General features: G+C 42.6%; 1 long non-coding RNA gene across 1 annotated transcript; it reads right to left on the reverse strand.

The window, feature by feature from the left end:
* Nucleotides 1-2,314: 2,314 nt before the first annotated feature.
* Nucleotides 2,315-15,769, reverse strand: LOC131199623 (uncharacterized). The gene is made up of 5 exons (XR_009155369.1): nucleotides 15,657-15,769; nucleotides 7,447-7,578; nucleotides 6,480-6,514; nucleotides 6,076-6,253; nucleotides 2,315-2,634 (listed from the first exon to the last, which is right to left on the reverse strand). It is a non-coding gene; the product is annotated as an uncharacterized LOC131199623 (long non-coding RNA).
* Nucleotides 15,770-17,231: the final 1,462 nt, after the last annotated feature.

Here is a 17,231-nt window from a genome sequence, read left to right on the forward strand (position 1 = left end):
GCACAAAATATCTGCTATTAAGAAAGTGGGGTTTGCTTTCTGCCTCAAAAAAACATGTTTCTCCATTTCTCCCTTTGGGAAATACATTATGCTGCATTTTTTAGACTAGACTAGACTAGACTAGACTAGACTAGACTAGACTAGACTAGACTAGAATAGAATAGAATAGAATAGAATAGAATAGAATAGAATAGAATAGAATAGAATAGAATAGAATAGAATTTTTTATTGGCCAAGTGTGATTGGACACACAAGGAATTTGTCTTGGTGCATATGCTCTCTGTGTACATAAAAGAAAAGATACCTTTATCAAGAATCATAAGATACAACACTTAATGATAGTCATAGGATACAAATAATCAATCAGGAAACAATATTCACAAACAATATTAAACAATTTAAAAATATTCCTCAAAATATTTCATTCTTCCATGAGGGGGGTGGCTTCCCACATTGCCAATCCCTCATCTCCTAAATACTTGATAAGATGGTGGTAAATCACCATGCCTTGTTTTACAAGGGGCCCATTTTCCAGGCTTCAATCATTTCCCTGGTTATTTTTGTACCTGCTCATCCAACAATTTTAGTAGCAGCAAAACTGAATGTACCGTATTTTTTGATGTATAAGACGCACCTTCCCCCACCCCCCACCCCAAAAAAGAGGGTGAAAATCTGGGTGCATTTTATACTCCGAATGTAGCTTCTCAAACGGAGGTTTCAGAGGCTGAAAGAAGCTTCAGAAAAGAAGCCCCCAAACAGAGCTTCAGAGGCTTTTTTCTGAAGTTCTGTTTTGGAGGCTTTCAGAGGCAGAAAAAAGTTTTTTCTGAAACAGAGTTTCTGAGGCAGAAAAAAAAAAGCAAAAAAAAGCAAGGCACAGAGCTCACAATCAAGGAACCTGTTACTAAAATTCACCTCTGAGAACAGCTGATTGGGGGTATTCCAGGAGGCCGATCCAATCATCTTTTTTCTTATTTTTCTCCCCAAAAACTAAGGTGCGTCTTATAGTCCAAAAAATACGGTATTCAAATCACTGTACTTCTAATGCAGGGGTCTGCAAACTTGGCTCTTTTAAGACTTGTGGACTTCAACTCCCAGAGTTCCTCAGCCAGCAAAGAGTTGAAGTCCACAAGTCTTAAAAGAGCCAAGTTTGCAGACCCCTGTTCTAATGAAACCCTGGCAATTTAAGGTGTGTGAACTCCAAATTCCAGAATTCCTTACCCATTCCTATGCTGGCTGGGGAATTCTGGGAGTTGGAGTTCACGCACCTTGAATTGCCAAGGTTGAGAAACCCTTCATGGGTTGTTCTCCTTCAACTTGCTCCTTACAATGTGGGGGCATTTGGGAATACAGAATGCCTAACGTTCGACAGTATACAGGGGAAAACAGAACAAATATCTTCAGGAAATATTTTAGAATATTATTGTAAACATTGTATGAAATATTACAGGATTTGTGGGGCTCTGGCCGAAAGTGTCAACATGGTATTTCCCCACATACATACATCACGCATATCTAGTAAAGCAAAATATCACATCTTTGTTCTTCCACTTTCATAAATCATAAAGTTGTTAGGCCATTCTTAAAACTCCAGACATTCTTTTCCTTAAGTGGATATTCTGTTTTTAGAGCAAGGAGAGTGTTTATGATACTGATACTTAAAGAGAGTTACTAGAAGGTATTTTTTCATTATCTTAGATGGCATAAATTCAAAGGGATTTAAAGAAAAAGAAACTTCAACAAGTAATTTCTTTTTGGTGCTCACTGATCTTGGTTGTTTTCTTGCAGACAGCTCACTACTCAAACCAGGTAACATTACCTGTACTAATCACTGAAAAATCTATGAGAAAACAACCAAGCTCGGGGAGTACTAGGGATGCCACTTTTCAACCCCGAACTACAAAAATTCTCCTTTATTAGTATATTTTTTTCTCTCTCCTCAGGTATAAAAGTCATTTCAGATTACTGGATCAACTCCACTAATCTGTGGTTCATCCCCTATGTCTTTCATATATCATGCAGGGATGAAATCCAGCAGGTTCTGACAGGTTCTGGAGAACCGGTTGCAAAAATTTTGAGTAGTTCGGAAAACCGGTAGCAGAAAGTTTGAGTAGTTTGGAGAACTGGCAAATACTACCTCTGGCTGGCTCCAGAGTGGGGTGGGAATGGAGATTTTGCAATATTCTTCCCCCAGGAGTGGGGAGGGAATGGAGATTTTGCATCCTTCCCCTGCCGTGCTCACCAAGCAACACCATGCCCACCAAGCCACGCCCACAGAACTGGTAGTAAAAAAAATGGATTTCACCGCTGCCCCTACTCTAATGTCATAGTTCAGTGTTGTTGAACCTTTTCAGCACCAAATGCTAAAACAGGAGCGCATGTGCAAACAAGGGAGTGCCTAAAAACAGAAGAGCAGCTCCCTGGTACTCGTGTGCCAGAAAAACTGGAAGTGCAGTTCCCCAGCATGCTGAGCTTCCGGTTTTCAGCACTCCCACGCATGTGAAGACCAGCTGGCCGGAGCGTGTATGCAATGAGCAATGAGCTGTTCTGTCTCCTTCCCCACTTCGGATCAATGAGCTGGCCTTCAGTCAGTGGATTCATGGCTCTTATCAGTCCTGGCAGAGAAATCGCAGCTGCCTGCCAAAGTTCAAACAAATGACTCACTTAGCAAGACTTTCAGCTCTTTTTGAAACGGTTCAGCTAAACTTTTGCTTCCCGTGGAGTGAGAGCAGTCCCAAAGCTCCTTATATATCCTGTGGGGTGTGGCTCCTGCCCCACCCTTCCCTTTGATGACGCTGCCCCTCTAATCTTCTGAAGCGCAGGTCAAGCCAAGCTTGATTATTATTATTATCAGCTGGGTCTGAAGGCGTAGCCTGGGGAAGGGAGGAATCAGGGGATGACGGCCTCATTACGTCCTCCAACTGGTCTGGTTCTGGTTCCTGGAGCCAGGCCAAAGGAATTGGTGCTCCTGAGGTAAGCCTTACCAGCCCTTCCCCCTCACTCTCGGAGTCACTGTCGGGCATGGGGCCAGATTCAGGGGCTGGAGTCACAACACGAGCAATGGCTAGCATGCCGGGAGAGATGGCGTTGCGTGCCACTTCCGGTACACATGCCATAGATTCGCTATCCTGGTCATAGTTGATTGGAAGCAATTAGAACGGCTAGCCCCCCTTCTCAACCACTATGCCTCTTTGGGACTGGATTTGCAGTTTGCATCACACATGGATAGTCTCATAATCCATCAAAGAGTACAATGCAAACCATAACTATGTGCTTGTGGGTATTTATTGTATGGGTTTCTATCTATTTCATTTCTCTTCAGATGGGAGCAACTTTCTTTCAGAAGACAATGGTGGTCTACCACCCAATTATGGAACGAATGGGGGAAACCGTTGTGTATTAAATAGTTTTAAATCTCATGGCTGCCATTCAACTCCTGACCCATCCAGTTGGAGAAAGCATCATTCCTATGGCTTTTCCTCAGGGAGTTAGTTAATTTCATAAATAGTTTCCATGACAATTCAAATGAGCCGAGCTTCCTAAATTGTGAAAAATGAACTGATCCTGGCTTATGCCAGATACAATAAAACGCAACAAATTATTCTGATATTGTGCCATTAATAGCAATTTCTCCTTGTTTTTCATCTTTCTGAGAACCCTAGCTAGATGCTGGTGTGAAGACAAGCTGGCAACAATTAACTTTAAGACCAACTTCCTTCCGAATAATTATAGCCCTCTTGCTGAAGGCTTTGGATCAAATGCGAGACATGAATATATCAATGCATGTCAGTAGCTTTGATTCAAAAATATATATCAACTGCTTTATGAATGACTTGTGGATCGGAACCACAGCAGAACAACTAGAAGGTTTTTTTTTCTTCTCGTCCCTGAATCATTCTCAACTGTTCTATTTTCTCCAGTGAAAACCCAACACCCCAAGTTGCTATTTGTGTTGTGGTCCACCAGCAGCCTGCAGAGGTAGCAGTGGAGTTAGACAGTGAGGAGGCTGGGGAGGACCATGGGCCAGTCCTGGACTCTGGGGAAGGCTCATACAAGAGCTCTGCATTGGAGGCAGAGATGGGGCCAGGGCCATCTGGGAGCAATGCATGGACCCCAGAGCCTCCAGAGGTGGACAGCAGAGAGGCAGAGGAACAGGAGAAGCCTGTTCCTAGTGCACTCATGCGAAGAGCTGCCAGAAAGCAAGAGCAGCTAAAGCAAAAAGGACAACTCGGGAGTAAAGCCAGAAGATGATTGGCCCCTCGCATAAGGCTTAAAAGAGCAGTAATGGCTCTTGGGCTCTTTGTAGGAAAGCAACGTTGCTACATTGGTTTCTAGTTAGTGTTTCTTGTTTCTGAACTTTGTGGGGCTTTGCCAAGAAAAGTCTTTAGCAGGGTGCCAAAGAAGACAAAGGTTTTTGATAAGGCTGGAGGACTGTTTCTGAAGGATTTGTTTTGGAATTAATTTGGACTAAGCTGAGAATGAAGTAATTCTCAGCTGTTCTAATAAAATATGTTTGTTTAGGACTGATTGTGTCTGGTAATAACTACTTGGGCCTAAGTCACAACAATTTGTCTACATTGGGGAGGATTGTTTGGATTCAAAATGAGGTTTTTTCCTTCTTGAGGAGATGGGAGAGGAGGAGTGGCTTTAGTTAGGAAAAATAGAATAGGGCAGAAGCAACGTTTATAGCAAATCACAGCGAGGCTAAAATGATATGTCAAGGTTAATGTCAAATGCCATGATAGCATTTGACTTATGTACAGCTTCATAGTACTTTACAGCCCCCTCTAAGCAGTTTTCATAGTCAGTATATTCTCCCCAACAATCTGAGTCTTCATTTTACCGACCTCGGAAAGAATGGAAGACTTAGTCCACGTTGAGCCAGTCAGGATCGAACTCCTGACAGTGAGCAGTGAGTTAGCCTGCAATACTGCATTCTAACCACTGCGCCACCATGGCCGATTAGATACTTGCAAACTGCAAACAAAAAAACTGATGCAAGTATGTAAATTGTTGACTTTTCATAATAATAAACATGCCTTTGCTTAGACATCCAGGTATCTCTCTATTTTTCTTTGTATTAATTGATTGATTGATTGATTTTGTATCTTTGGGTCAGCCTGAACACTTTTAGAAGTTGTTTGCCACTCTCTTTTTTAGAGCTGAGAGAGAGTGGATGACCCAAGCTCACCCAGCTAACTTTGTGCTTAAGATAGTACTCACAATTACCTGGTTTCTACTCCAGTACCTTTTAACCAGTATGCTCACTGGCTATCATTGTAATGGTATAGATACAGCATGTGATAAAAAATATTTTCCATAGTGTCAGCTTTGACCATCCAGAGGTGTGATCCTAGAGTACTAATTTGTCTGTGTGTAAATGATACAATTTTAGGTGTTTCTAAAGAGAATGATTTCAGAATCTTCTTTCTTTCTTTCTTTCCTTTCTTTCTTTCCTTCCTTCCTTTCTTTCTTTCTCTCTCTCCCTTCCTTCCTTCCTTTCTCTCTTTCTTTCTCTCTCTCTCTGTGTCTCTCTTCCTTCCCTTTCTTTCTTTCTTTTTCTCTCTCTTTCCTTCCTTCCTTCCTTCCTTCCTTCTTTCCTTCCTTCCTTTCTCTCTCTCTCTCTCTCTCTCTCTTTCTTTCTTTCTTTCATTTCTTTCTTTTCTTCCTTCCTTTCAGGCTTGGCAGATATAGAATCTATTCTAGAGAAATGGTGGTCAAGAATAGAAGAGCAATTTTCCCCCAGAGTTGAAATGTATGTAGAAACTGCCACTTTCAAAACCGTGTATCTCAGTTTTTTGTTTTTTTTTTAGATTTCACTAGTGGCTAGAGAAATTAAAACTTAGAAAAAAGAGCCATTAGCCAATAGTGTAGTATTTGCTTCTGAATTTAGAATATGACCATTTGAATAAAAAAGTCAGGAGATTAAAAACCCTCTGTCACCTGACTTCTATTTCTCAAAACCGATTAAATTGGATTAAATAAATAAGAGTCAGTGATCTGATACCAACAGGTCTGTTGTACACTTTTGCTGCTGTGCTTGCAGCTCCCAGAAATATTTAAGTGGTGAGCACTGACCTCACAATCAGGAAGCTGTGAATTCAATCCTAGGTAGTGGCAGATATTTCTCTCTCTGGGTGCAAAGGGAAAATATCTACTGTGAACTTTGCATAAGCATCGGGAAGGGCATCCAGTCAGTAAATGCTCAGCTCTATTCCATGGTCCCAATTCCACCCTGATGCAAGGGATTACAGGGCTGTTAAAAGAAAAAAAAAATCTATAATGAAATAGTGAGAATCTAAAATGGTTGCAAAGTTAAACGAAATGATTTAGTTTATGAAACTGAAATCAGATGGTTAGTTGTTCCTGTTTCCATCAGCCAGAGTCAGGATGGCCAGGGATGATGGGAAATGTTGTACAATTGCATCAGAATATTCACATGGTGCCTTTTCCAACAGACAGACAATAATGCATATGTTTACCTGATATTTCACTCCTTCCACAAGCCACTTTCTCTCTGTAACATGAAAACAATATTACTGGTCTAGTTTATATATGTGTTGTGAAGAATTACAATGTGCTAATGGTTGCATCCCAGTTTTAACAATTACCAGATTAATGTTAGTTCCTAGTTAATCTAATTTAAGCAGCACGCATGGAACAAATATTGTTATTATGTTGTTAATTCTTATTTATTAGTTTTTACTAGGCCATATTACACTGCACTTCACCAAAATAAGTATGTGGGAAAGGCAACAGCCTTTAAAAGTTATTTAACCACAAAATAATAGTTTACAAAAAATGATCTTTTTAATGAATCTTGAGCCTCGACTCTGCAAGTTTTGAGCTCTTGAAGCTACTAGGAATAGTAAAATTAACCAACCATTTCACTGTTTAATTAGTCTCATAAAGGCATTCCCTATTTTCTATATCATCCCAATAATAGCGTCTCCTCATAAGAGGCCATTCTATAAGGTTATACATACTGCATATTTGTTGTTGTTAGTAGCGAAGTCGTATCTGACCCATTGCGACCCCATGGACAACGTTCCTCCAGGTCTTCCTGTCCTCTACCATCCTCTGGAGTCCATTTAAGCTCACGCCTACTGCTTCAGTGACTCCATCCAGCTACCTCATTCTCTGTCGTCCCCTTCTTTTGCCCTCAATCTTTCCCAGCATTAGGCTCTTCTCCAATGAGTCCTTCCTTCTAATTAGGTGGCCAAAGTATTTCAGTTTCATCTTCGGGATCTGGCCTTCTAAAGAGCAGTCAGGGTTGATCTCCTCTAGGACTGACCGGTTTGATCACCTTGCAGTCCAAGGGACTCGCAGGAGTCTTCTCCAGCACCAGAGTTCAAAGGCTTCAATTCTTTGGCGCTCAGCCTTTCTTATGGTCCAACTTTCACAGCCATACATTGCAACTGGGAAAACCATAACCTTGACTATACGCACTTTTGTTGGCAGGGTGATGTCTCTGCTTTTTAGTATGTTGTCTAGATTTTCCACAGCTTTCCTCCCCAGGAGCAAGCGTCTTTTAATTTCTTGGCTGTCGTCCCCATCTGCGGTGATCACATACTGTATATACTGGAATACAAAGAATATATTGCTTTCTATCATAATATTAGATTTTTCAAGAATGAATAAAAAACTACAGTGTTTTAGACAGAAGAAAATTGTGTGTTTGTGTGCTTCAAAAATGCTTTTCAAATAAGTGTTATTTCTGTTTTTTAAATCTTTTTCATAACAGTAGCACCTAACAGCCTTTCTCCTTTTTAAGAAAAAATAAAGCAATTTCCTCCATTTTGGTGAAGTATAGAGCATTTTTCATCCTGGATTAGATCAAAGAAAACCTGTTTTTCTGGTCTACAACCAAAAGGGGATGTCAGTGATGTTTTCCTAAACTCATATCAGGCACTTCCACACAATCAAACAGTCTCAGATTGTGTTCCTTCCATGATATAGGAGAAATGAGCTCATTTTATTTCAGGCACAGCTGCAGTGTAGTTGAACCTGTGGCAAAGCTAGCTTTCTTTGTTTTAACAGAATAACAGAATTGGAAGGGACTTTGGAGGTCTTCTAAACCCATGATGGCGAAACTATGGCACGTGTGCCACGGGTGGCACGCATAGACATATTAGTGGGCATGCGAGCTCAGCTCCAGCGTCCATGCGTGTGCCAGCCAGCTAATTTTCGGGCCTTTGGGGCCCACCAGCAGTAGGGAAACAGGCTGTTTCCTGCCTCCTGAGGGCCTCTGAGGGTGGTGGGGAATGCCCGTTTTTTGCTGTCCCCAGCCTCCAGGGCCTCTCTAGGAGTCTGGGAACGGCAAAAACAGCCTTTCCCAACCCCCCCACCCCCCGGAGGCCCTCTGGAGGCCGAAAATGGCCCATTTGCCAACATCTGGTCCCACCGCACACGCATGCACAGTGGCGGGACGCACAGAATTATGGGTGTGGGCACGTGTGCACATGACCCCCCCCGGGCCCCCTCCTGGCACACAATGGCAAAAAGGTTAGCCATCATTCTTCTAGACTAACCCCCTGTTCAAACAGGAGATCCTATACCAGTGATGGCAAACCATTTCGGCACCAAGTGCCCAAACCAGAACGCTTGTGTATGTGTGCGTGCCAGAATGCTGGAACCCTGAAGACCAGCTGGCCAGTGCCTGTTTTTTCACCATTTTTGGGGCCGTTTTTAGGCCATTTTTAGCCGGAAAATGACCTGGAAAACGGGCTGTTTTTTGAGACATTTTTCGGCACTCTGGCACCAGCACCAGAAACCAGAACAGCAGCTGGAGATGGGCGCATGCCCACAGAGAGGATTCTGGTGCCATCTCTGGCACACATGCCATAGGTTCGCCATCACAGTCCTATACCATTCTAAACAAGTGTCTGTCCAGTCTCTTGTTCAAAACCTCCAGTGATGAAGCACCCACAACTTCTGGAGACAAGCCGTTCCACTGGTTAATTGTTCTCTCCGTTATGAAATTTCTTCTTATTTCCAAGTTGCTTCTGTCCTTGATTAGTTTCCATCCATTGTTTCTCCTCTTACTTTCTGGAGCTTTGGAAAATAGTTTGATTCCCTCTTCTTTGTGGCAGCCCTTCAGATATTGGAATACTGCTATCACGTCACCCCTAGTTCTTCTTTCACTACACAAAATGTACCCAATTTCTGCAACTGTTCTTTGTGTAATTTAGCCTCCAGCCTCCTAACCATCCTTGTTGCTCTTCTCTGTTCTTTTTCTAGAGTCTCTACATCTTTTTTTCTGATATGGTGACCAAAAGTGAATGCAATATTCTAAGTGTGGTCCTACTAAGGCTTTAAAAAGTGGTACTAATACTTTGTTTGATTAAATATGCTGTTGATTAGTCTACTGGAGGAAACTGTTGCAAAATCTCTCTCCCACACACAATCACACACACACACAAGTTCTTCAGTTGTATGTTCTTTTCCTTCTTTTTTTGTTTTGTCTTTTTTTCCTTTCTTCCTTCCTTCCTTCCTTCCTTCCTTCCTTCCTTCCTTCCTTCCTTTCTTTCTTTCTTTCTTTCTTTCTTTGGTTGTATAAATAGAAGCATAGAATCAAAATCACGTGAAGTATTAGTACCACTGTATAAGACCTTGGTAAGACCACACCTGGAATACTGTATCCAGTTTTGGTTACCGCAAAAATTGCAGAAAAGATGTTGAGATGTTCTCTAGACTAGCCAAACTCAAATCCTGCAAGCATTCTTCATACATTTTAGTCTCCAGGCCTTTAATCATCTTAGTTGCTCTTCTTTGTACTTCTTCCAAAAATCAACATCTTTTTTGTAATGTGGTGACCAAAACTGGATGCAGTGTTCCCAAGGTGGCCTTACTAAGGTGTTATAAAGTGGTACTAATACTTCGCCTGATTTTGATTCTATGCCTCTGTTTATACAACCAAGGATTGCATTAGTATTTTTGGCTGCTGCCACTCAGTGCTGGCTCACGTTTAAGTGATCCAAGGTGCCTCTCACAGTTACTGTTTTCGAGCCAGGTTTTCATTTATTTATCAGCCGAACCCAAACTTTGGACAAGTAGATCATTGGAGGAAATAATTGTGATTGTTCTGTTTCCCTCCCCCAATACTCCCAACAAAGAGTCAGTCAGAGGCCTCCTCTTCTACTTTATTTACATAGATAAATGTCCTGGCCACATCTACCCACGGGCCTGCCAAGTTTCTGGAGATAACGAGGAAATTATAGATAAGGCCAGAATTACTCACGAATATATTCTTCCCTCCATTGATACAGTTTGCCCGCGCAAATTCATTGCTTTGTCCAAGACAAAAAACCAGGAAGTCCTGCCTCCTATTTATAGTCTCTGCAGATGTCCATCATTCCTTGGCTTTATCCCAACACTGTTTCTGCTGTGCGCGCCGGTCACGTCTGCGCAGTCTTGCATCACTCCAAAACTGTTCTTGGGGCGTTGCCAAATCAGAAGAAGGCTCCAGAGAATCAGGCCTTGCCGGCCCCTCCTCCTCCCTTTGAGTGGGTGCCAGGGAGGGAGAGGGCCCAAGAGAAGCAGGGCTTGCCAGGTCTTCTTCCTCACTTTCTGAATCATCCGAGTCCAGGAGTCCAGGTCCAGGAACCTGGGTCACAACAGTGATATTGTGGTGGAGCAAAAAAAGGCAGCATGGCATCTCTAGTGCACTGTCAATGACTTCCACATTAGTGTGAGTTACTAACACCTCTGGTCCATCTATAGCCGTGATGATGAACCTATGGCATGCTTGGCAGAGGTGGCACACAGAGCCCTTTGTGTGGGCATGCCAGCCGTCACCCCGGCCCAGCTCCACCGCGCATGTGTGCGCACCTCCCGCCAGCCAGCTGGTCTTCAGGTCTCTGCTGCGCATGCGCAGGTGGCAGGGTGCATGCATGGGGGGTGCTCACATTGCATTTTGGGGCCTCACGCGGGCCCCCGTGTCCCATTTTGGTTTTCAGGTTGGTACAAGAGGCCTTCCAGGCCCAAAATGGAGCATGGGGGGGGTCATGCACCCATTGCATTATGGGTGCAGGCATGCAGGCGCATGTTTTCGGCACGCGACGACAAAAAGGTTAGCCATCACTGACCTATAGTATCTCTCAGCCACCCGTGGCTGTATCTCTTCATATTTTATCTTCCTTTCTTCTATTTATTTATTTATTTATTTATTTTATTAGATTTTTATGCCGCCCTTGTCCCGAAGGACTCAGGGCTGTGTACAGCCAAAAATTAAAAAACCCACAATATTCACATTTAAAACAGAAACTTAAAACCGAACATATTATAAAAATGGCTGAAATTTAAAAATTTAAAACCCTAAAATAATAACCCCAATTAAAATTAATAAAACCTTTAAGCCAGTCCCGCTTGAATAAATAGGTGCATTTTCAGCTCACGGCGAAAAGTCCGAAGATCAGGCACTTGGCGTAAACCCGGGAGAAGTTTGTTCCAGAGCGTAGGAGCTCCTACAGAGAAGGCCCTACCCCTGGGGGCCACCAGCCGACATTGTTTGGCGGACGGCACCCTGAGAATTCCCTCTCTGTGTGAGCGTACAGGTCGGTGGGAGGCATGAGGTAACAGCAGGTGGTCCCGTAAGTACCCGGGCCCTAAGCCATGGAGCGCTTTAAAGGTGGTAACCAAGATCTAGTCTTCTTTCTCCTCCAAATCTTTCCAAACATTCTCCTCTAAATATTTGATCACACCAACATGGGGATGTTGCAGTGGTTGTTTAGTGTGAAAAACTATCAGAACTGACTTTTTAAAACTTTAAACAGTCACTAAATGAATGGCTGTAAGTCAAGGACTATCTGTAGAAACAAATTCTAGGTGTTTTCACAAGTCAATGCAGCAAATAGTAGATGGATTAATAACTTTTGTGGGTTCATGATCATTATTGTAGTTGTTTCTTTCTTTTACCATCAGATCCATGTTTATTTCAACCATACTGGCATTTTCTTCCACCGATTTACCATGTTTCCAGATGGGGGAGGAAAAATGAAGTCTTGATCCCAGAAAGCTCTTTAATTTAGTGCTTCCATCCCATTTCGATTGGCTTGGGGAAATAACCAAAACAAAAACAAAGCAACATACATTTAAAAAGCCACATGCAACACCTTTTGCTGCCCAGATGTGAAAAAAACCAGCTGATGCTTCAGCCATGCCTTACCAGTTCACGAGGCTGGTAAGAAAGTGGCCAGACAAATAAACAAGCCTTCCATCGGTTTCAATTTGAAAAGCCTGGCAGAAGAGGGCTATTTTTATCTGAGGATGCTTTTAATTAGTTGGGGGAGGGGGTTAATGCATTGCCACATGTTCTTCCAGAAATTCAAAAGCAACAGCAACAAACATCTAATTTTTTTTTTCAACAAAAGGGGGTTTGGCGTTGTGTCTTTGTGCAGAAATACCGTATATGTACTTGAATGGCTTATCTCTATTGAGCTGTTTCCCCTAATATGTTCTTAATTAGGAGCCCATCTATTACTTGCTATGACCCACCGACTGAAAAATGTGGGAGTGATTTCTTAACAGACCTTTTGGTTGTTTGAACTGCAAGTACAGAGGGCCGGAACGGAACCAGATCAGCGAGGCCAAACACTGAGAAGTAAAACCAGATGCATCTTCTCCAGATGTGTTGCAGCTTCAGAATTTTTAGAATAATAACGGAGCTGGAAGGGACCTTGGGTTGGACTGTCTAGTCCAACCCACTGCTTAGGCAGGAAACCCTATACCATTTCAAACAAATGGTTATCTGATCTCTTCTTAAAAACTTCCAGTGTTGGAGCATTCACAATTTCTGGAGGCAAGTTGTTCCATTGATTCTTTGTTCTAGCTGTCAGGAAATTTATCCTTAGTTCTAGGTTGCTTCTTTCCTTGATTAGTTTCCACCCATTGTTTCTTGTCCTGCCCTCAGATGCTTTGGAGAATAGCTTGACTCCCTCTACTTTGTGGCAACCCCTGAGATATTGGAACACTGCTATAATGTTGCCCCAAGTTAATACTTGGAATACACTACCTGACTCTGTGGTCTCTTCCCCAAATCCCCAAAGCTTCAACCAAAAACTGTCTACTATTGATCTCACCTCATTCCTAAGAGGTCTGTAAGGGGCGTGCATAAGAGCACAAGCGTGCCTACCGTTCCTGTCCTATTGTTTCCTTTCGTTGTATCCAATTAATATAGTTATTACATACTCATGCTTATGCTTATATATACTGTGTGACAAAATAAAAAAATAAAAAATAAAAAAAAGTCCTTCTTTTCATCAAACTAGACACACCCAGTTCCTGCAACCGTTCTTCATATGTTTTAGCCTTCAGTCCCCTAATTATCTTTGTTGCTCTTCTCTGCACTCTTTCTAGAGTCTCAACATCTTTTTTACATCATGGTGACCAAAACTGGATGCAGTATTCCAGGTGTGGCCTTACCAAAGCATTATAAAGTGGTATTAACATTTCATGTGATCTTGATTCTATCCCTTGATTCTTTTTTATGCAGCCTAGAACTGTGTTGGCTTTTTTGGCAGCTGCTGCACACTGCTGGCTCGTATTTAAATGATTTCCCACTACGACTCCAAGATCCCTCTCACAATTGCTACTATTGAAAAAGGTACCACATATACTGTACCTGTACATTTTGTTTTTCTTGCCTAAATGTAGAACCTTACTTTTTTCACCATTGAATGTCATTTTGTTAGATTTTCTGCACTTAAAATCTGTAAGTTATTGCTCAAATTACCGAATACAGTGATACCTTGGTATTCAACTACTCTGAAACTCATCAAATTTGGTACTCAATGCATTTTGATGTGAACATTTTGTCCTCGTACTCATCGTTTGTTTGGTACTCAACACACAACCTAGAACCTGTTAGTGTCAGCTGGCTTGCGACTCATTATATTATTCCTTATGAGAAAAAATTGTTTGGTACTCATCATTTTTGGTACTCAATGCACCTCCAGGAACCAATTAACAATGAGTACTGAGGTATCACTGCATTTCCCAATGTTGCCCAGAACAATACAACAGATTTAAACTTAATGTTAACCACTCCAATCTTGATTGCAGAAAATATGACTTCAGTAACAGAGTTGTTAATGCTTGGAATACACTATCTGACTCTGTGGTCTCTTCTCAAAGTCCCCAAAGCTTCAACCAAAAACTTTCTACTATTGACCTCACCCCTTTCCTAAGAGGTCTATAAGGGGCACGCATAAGAGCACAAAAGTGCCTACCGTTCCTGTCCTACAGTTGCTTCATGCTTATGCTTATGTATGATATTGTGACAAATAAATAAAATAAATAAAAATAAATAAAAATAAATAAAAAACTTGATGTGAATGGGAGGAAAATGGCATCTTTTTTAGAATTTTAGATCCAGATGCTTAACTTCACAGTCTTTCAAGGACAACCAATTCAAGCATCGCATAATGCTATAACCAAACACAGTTGCTGTCCTTTGTAATTTTCGAACCGCTGAATGAATTTTGCACACAGTTCAACTTTTATCAGAATCTAAATTCACTTCACTGGGGGGAAAAAATGCTTGCTTTAATTTTAAGACAGTAATAAACATTACATGAATTGATCCAACATTCCTGTGGAGTTGGGTTTTTTTTAATAGTAAAATAAAAAAATATTGAGCTTTTAATTAAAAAAAAAACCCTCTTGTATAAACATTTAAACTAATACCTTACCTTGTACCGATGTCAGAAGTTAATATTTGATTAAATTAATTGGCGAGCTTATACCCAGATGAATAAAGAAGTGATTACATCTTAAAAGGTTTCCGGTAAGACTAGAAATATTGCAAGCTTAACTAATAAAGTATATAAAGGCAACTAGTCTTACAAATATAAACAGGTATGCCTCAGAAACAAGAAACAATAAGAATAATAAGTACAATATCAGAAAGAAAACTTCCATATGATACATGCTAGTTATCTGCAACTTTCAGCACACCCCAGAGAAAAAAGAAATACACAAAGGGAGGAATAAAGAACAAAATTAATGGGAACTAAACATGATGTATTTCAGTATTTCAGGTCAGTGATCACAAAGCCTGTATGGGAATAGAGTTGGTATATTCTACTTCCGTGATGGTGAACCTATGGCATGCATGCCAGAGGTAGCACGCAGCACCCTCTCTAATGGCACACAAGCCGTCACCCCAGTTCAGCTCTGCTGTGCGTGCATGTGTGCCTCCCACCGTCTTTGTGTGTCTGGTCTTTGTGTGTCTGCTCCACAAGCACAAGGGTCGGGGGGCATGGGGGGCATGCGTGCATGCGCAGGGACATGCATGGGGCACATGGACACACATGGGGGTGCATGCAGGGGGAACGCGTATGCATGGGGGGAGCGGATTTCATTGGTGAAATCCAATTTTTTTTTACTACCAGTTCTGTGGGCGTGGCTTGGTGGGGTGTTGGAGCTTGGTGGGCATGGCTTGGTGGGCATGGCAAGAGAATGATGCTGCAAAATCTTCATTCCCACCCCATTCCAGGGGAAGGATACTGCAGAATCCCCATCCCCACCCAACTCTGGGATCAGCCAGAGTGTTGTGGCTCCCGCCCCCGAACCTGGCCCCATGCCCGAAAGTGCCTTGGAGCTGGGCCTGCTGCCAGAAATGATTTGGACAGTGAGAGGGAAGGGCCATCAGGACTTACCTCAGAAGCACTGGCCTCCCTGGATCAGGTCCAGGAGCCGGAAGCAGGCCAAGTGAAAGAGATAACGAGGCCTCCTTCTCCTGACTCTTCCCCCCCCCCAGGCCACACCTGCAGACCCAGTGGACAGCAATCAGGCTTGGCTCAATCCCAGGTTTTATAGGCAGGAGAGAAGAGAACAACAGAAGGAGGGGAGGGGCAGGCCTAGGAAGTGCTGAGTCATGGAGCCACACCCCACAGGATATAAAAGGCAGCAAGAGCTGGTGTGTCTCTTTGTATCAGGCAAATCCACGGATTGACTAGAGCTGAAGGTTGTGACTCACCAGCGTCTTGGCAGCTATCGAGGGCTCTTGGCAAATGCTGATTCTTTTGCTGCCAGAGCTGATAAGAGCCGGCTAATTAAGCCATCGTTCGGACAGAGGCGAGGAGGACATAACACAGAGGTGGTATTTGCCAGCTCTCTGAATTACTCAAAATTTCTGCTGCTGGTTCTCCGAACTGCTCAAAATTTCTGCTACCAGTTTTCCAGAACCTGCTGGATTTCACTCCTGGGGTGCATGCACGGGGGCCGCATGCACATTGCATTTTGGCGGTTCAGGTACGCACACACGCATTCTCACACACACTTTGGGCACTTGGTCTGGAAAAGGTTAGCCATCACTGTTCTACCACATTTGAGGCTGGCTTTAATGTAAGGCATTGAGCAGCTGCTGGCATTCACAAAAAGGGAGAGAAGACCAAAAGAGGAAACCATGCATAGTTTGAGTTTGGAATGGGACAACTCGCCACCGCCTACTTGCCACAACCATCTTGCCACAGCCAACTCACTGCACCCAACTTGCCATGGCCAACTCACTATGGAACAACTCGAGACAGGTCAACTCACCATGGGAAATTCAGCATGGGATAATTCAAGAGAGGCACAAGTGCAATTGCAGCTCAGCCTAGCCCAGCCTTGAGGTCTTCTAACTTGAGAAGGTTCAAGTCTAATGCAAGACAAGGCCTGCTGCAATTCGTTTCTCCTTCTCTTGAGTTATCCCTCGTTGAATTGTCCTGTGGCAATGTGTCACTTGGTGAGTTGACTGTGTGAGTCATCAGTGGCGAAATAGCCTGGATGAATCAACCACAGTGAATTGTCCTTAGACCCATTTGAGTTTCCTTTAGATATTATGAAGGATGATCTCCCGATGTTGTTGGAAAAATAAGATGCTGCTGCAAGTCTGACTGGATGCTGATTGGAAAGAAAGGTTCCCTTTATTGATGAAACAGAACCACCAACCACATGTGATTCAGGGACAGCTGACAAAGTGGAGTTCAGAGTGGGTGGGTTTTTATACCTACTGGATTCCTATGGGGGTCATGTAGAGGTTATGTAGAGGTCATAGCTGGCTCTATAGGCAAAAGAGGAAATGCAAATCCTAGGTGTTTGCAGGAGCTAATTTTGTCAACCTTTTGTTTGTTGCATATGTGGAGTTTCCGTCTGACCCAGTCTTTCTGAATCTGCATTCCTAAAAGCTGTCCTCTTCAGTTTCTGCTTGGGACAGGGAAATTGGGACTGGTTTCTGCCTCTCTTAAGAT

Source organism: Ahaetulla prasina, chromosome 5, assembly GCF_028640845.1.
Source record: "Ahaetulla prasina isolate Xishuangbanna chromosome 5, ASM2864084v1, whole genome shotgun sequence".
NCBI lineage: Eukaryota > Metazoa > Chordata > Lepidosauria > Squamata > Colubridae > Ahaetulla > Ahaetulla prasina.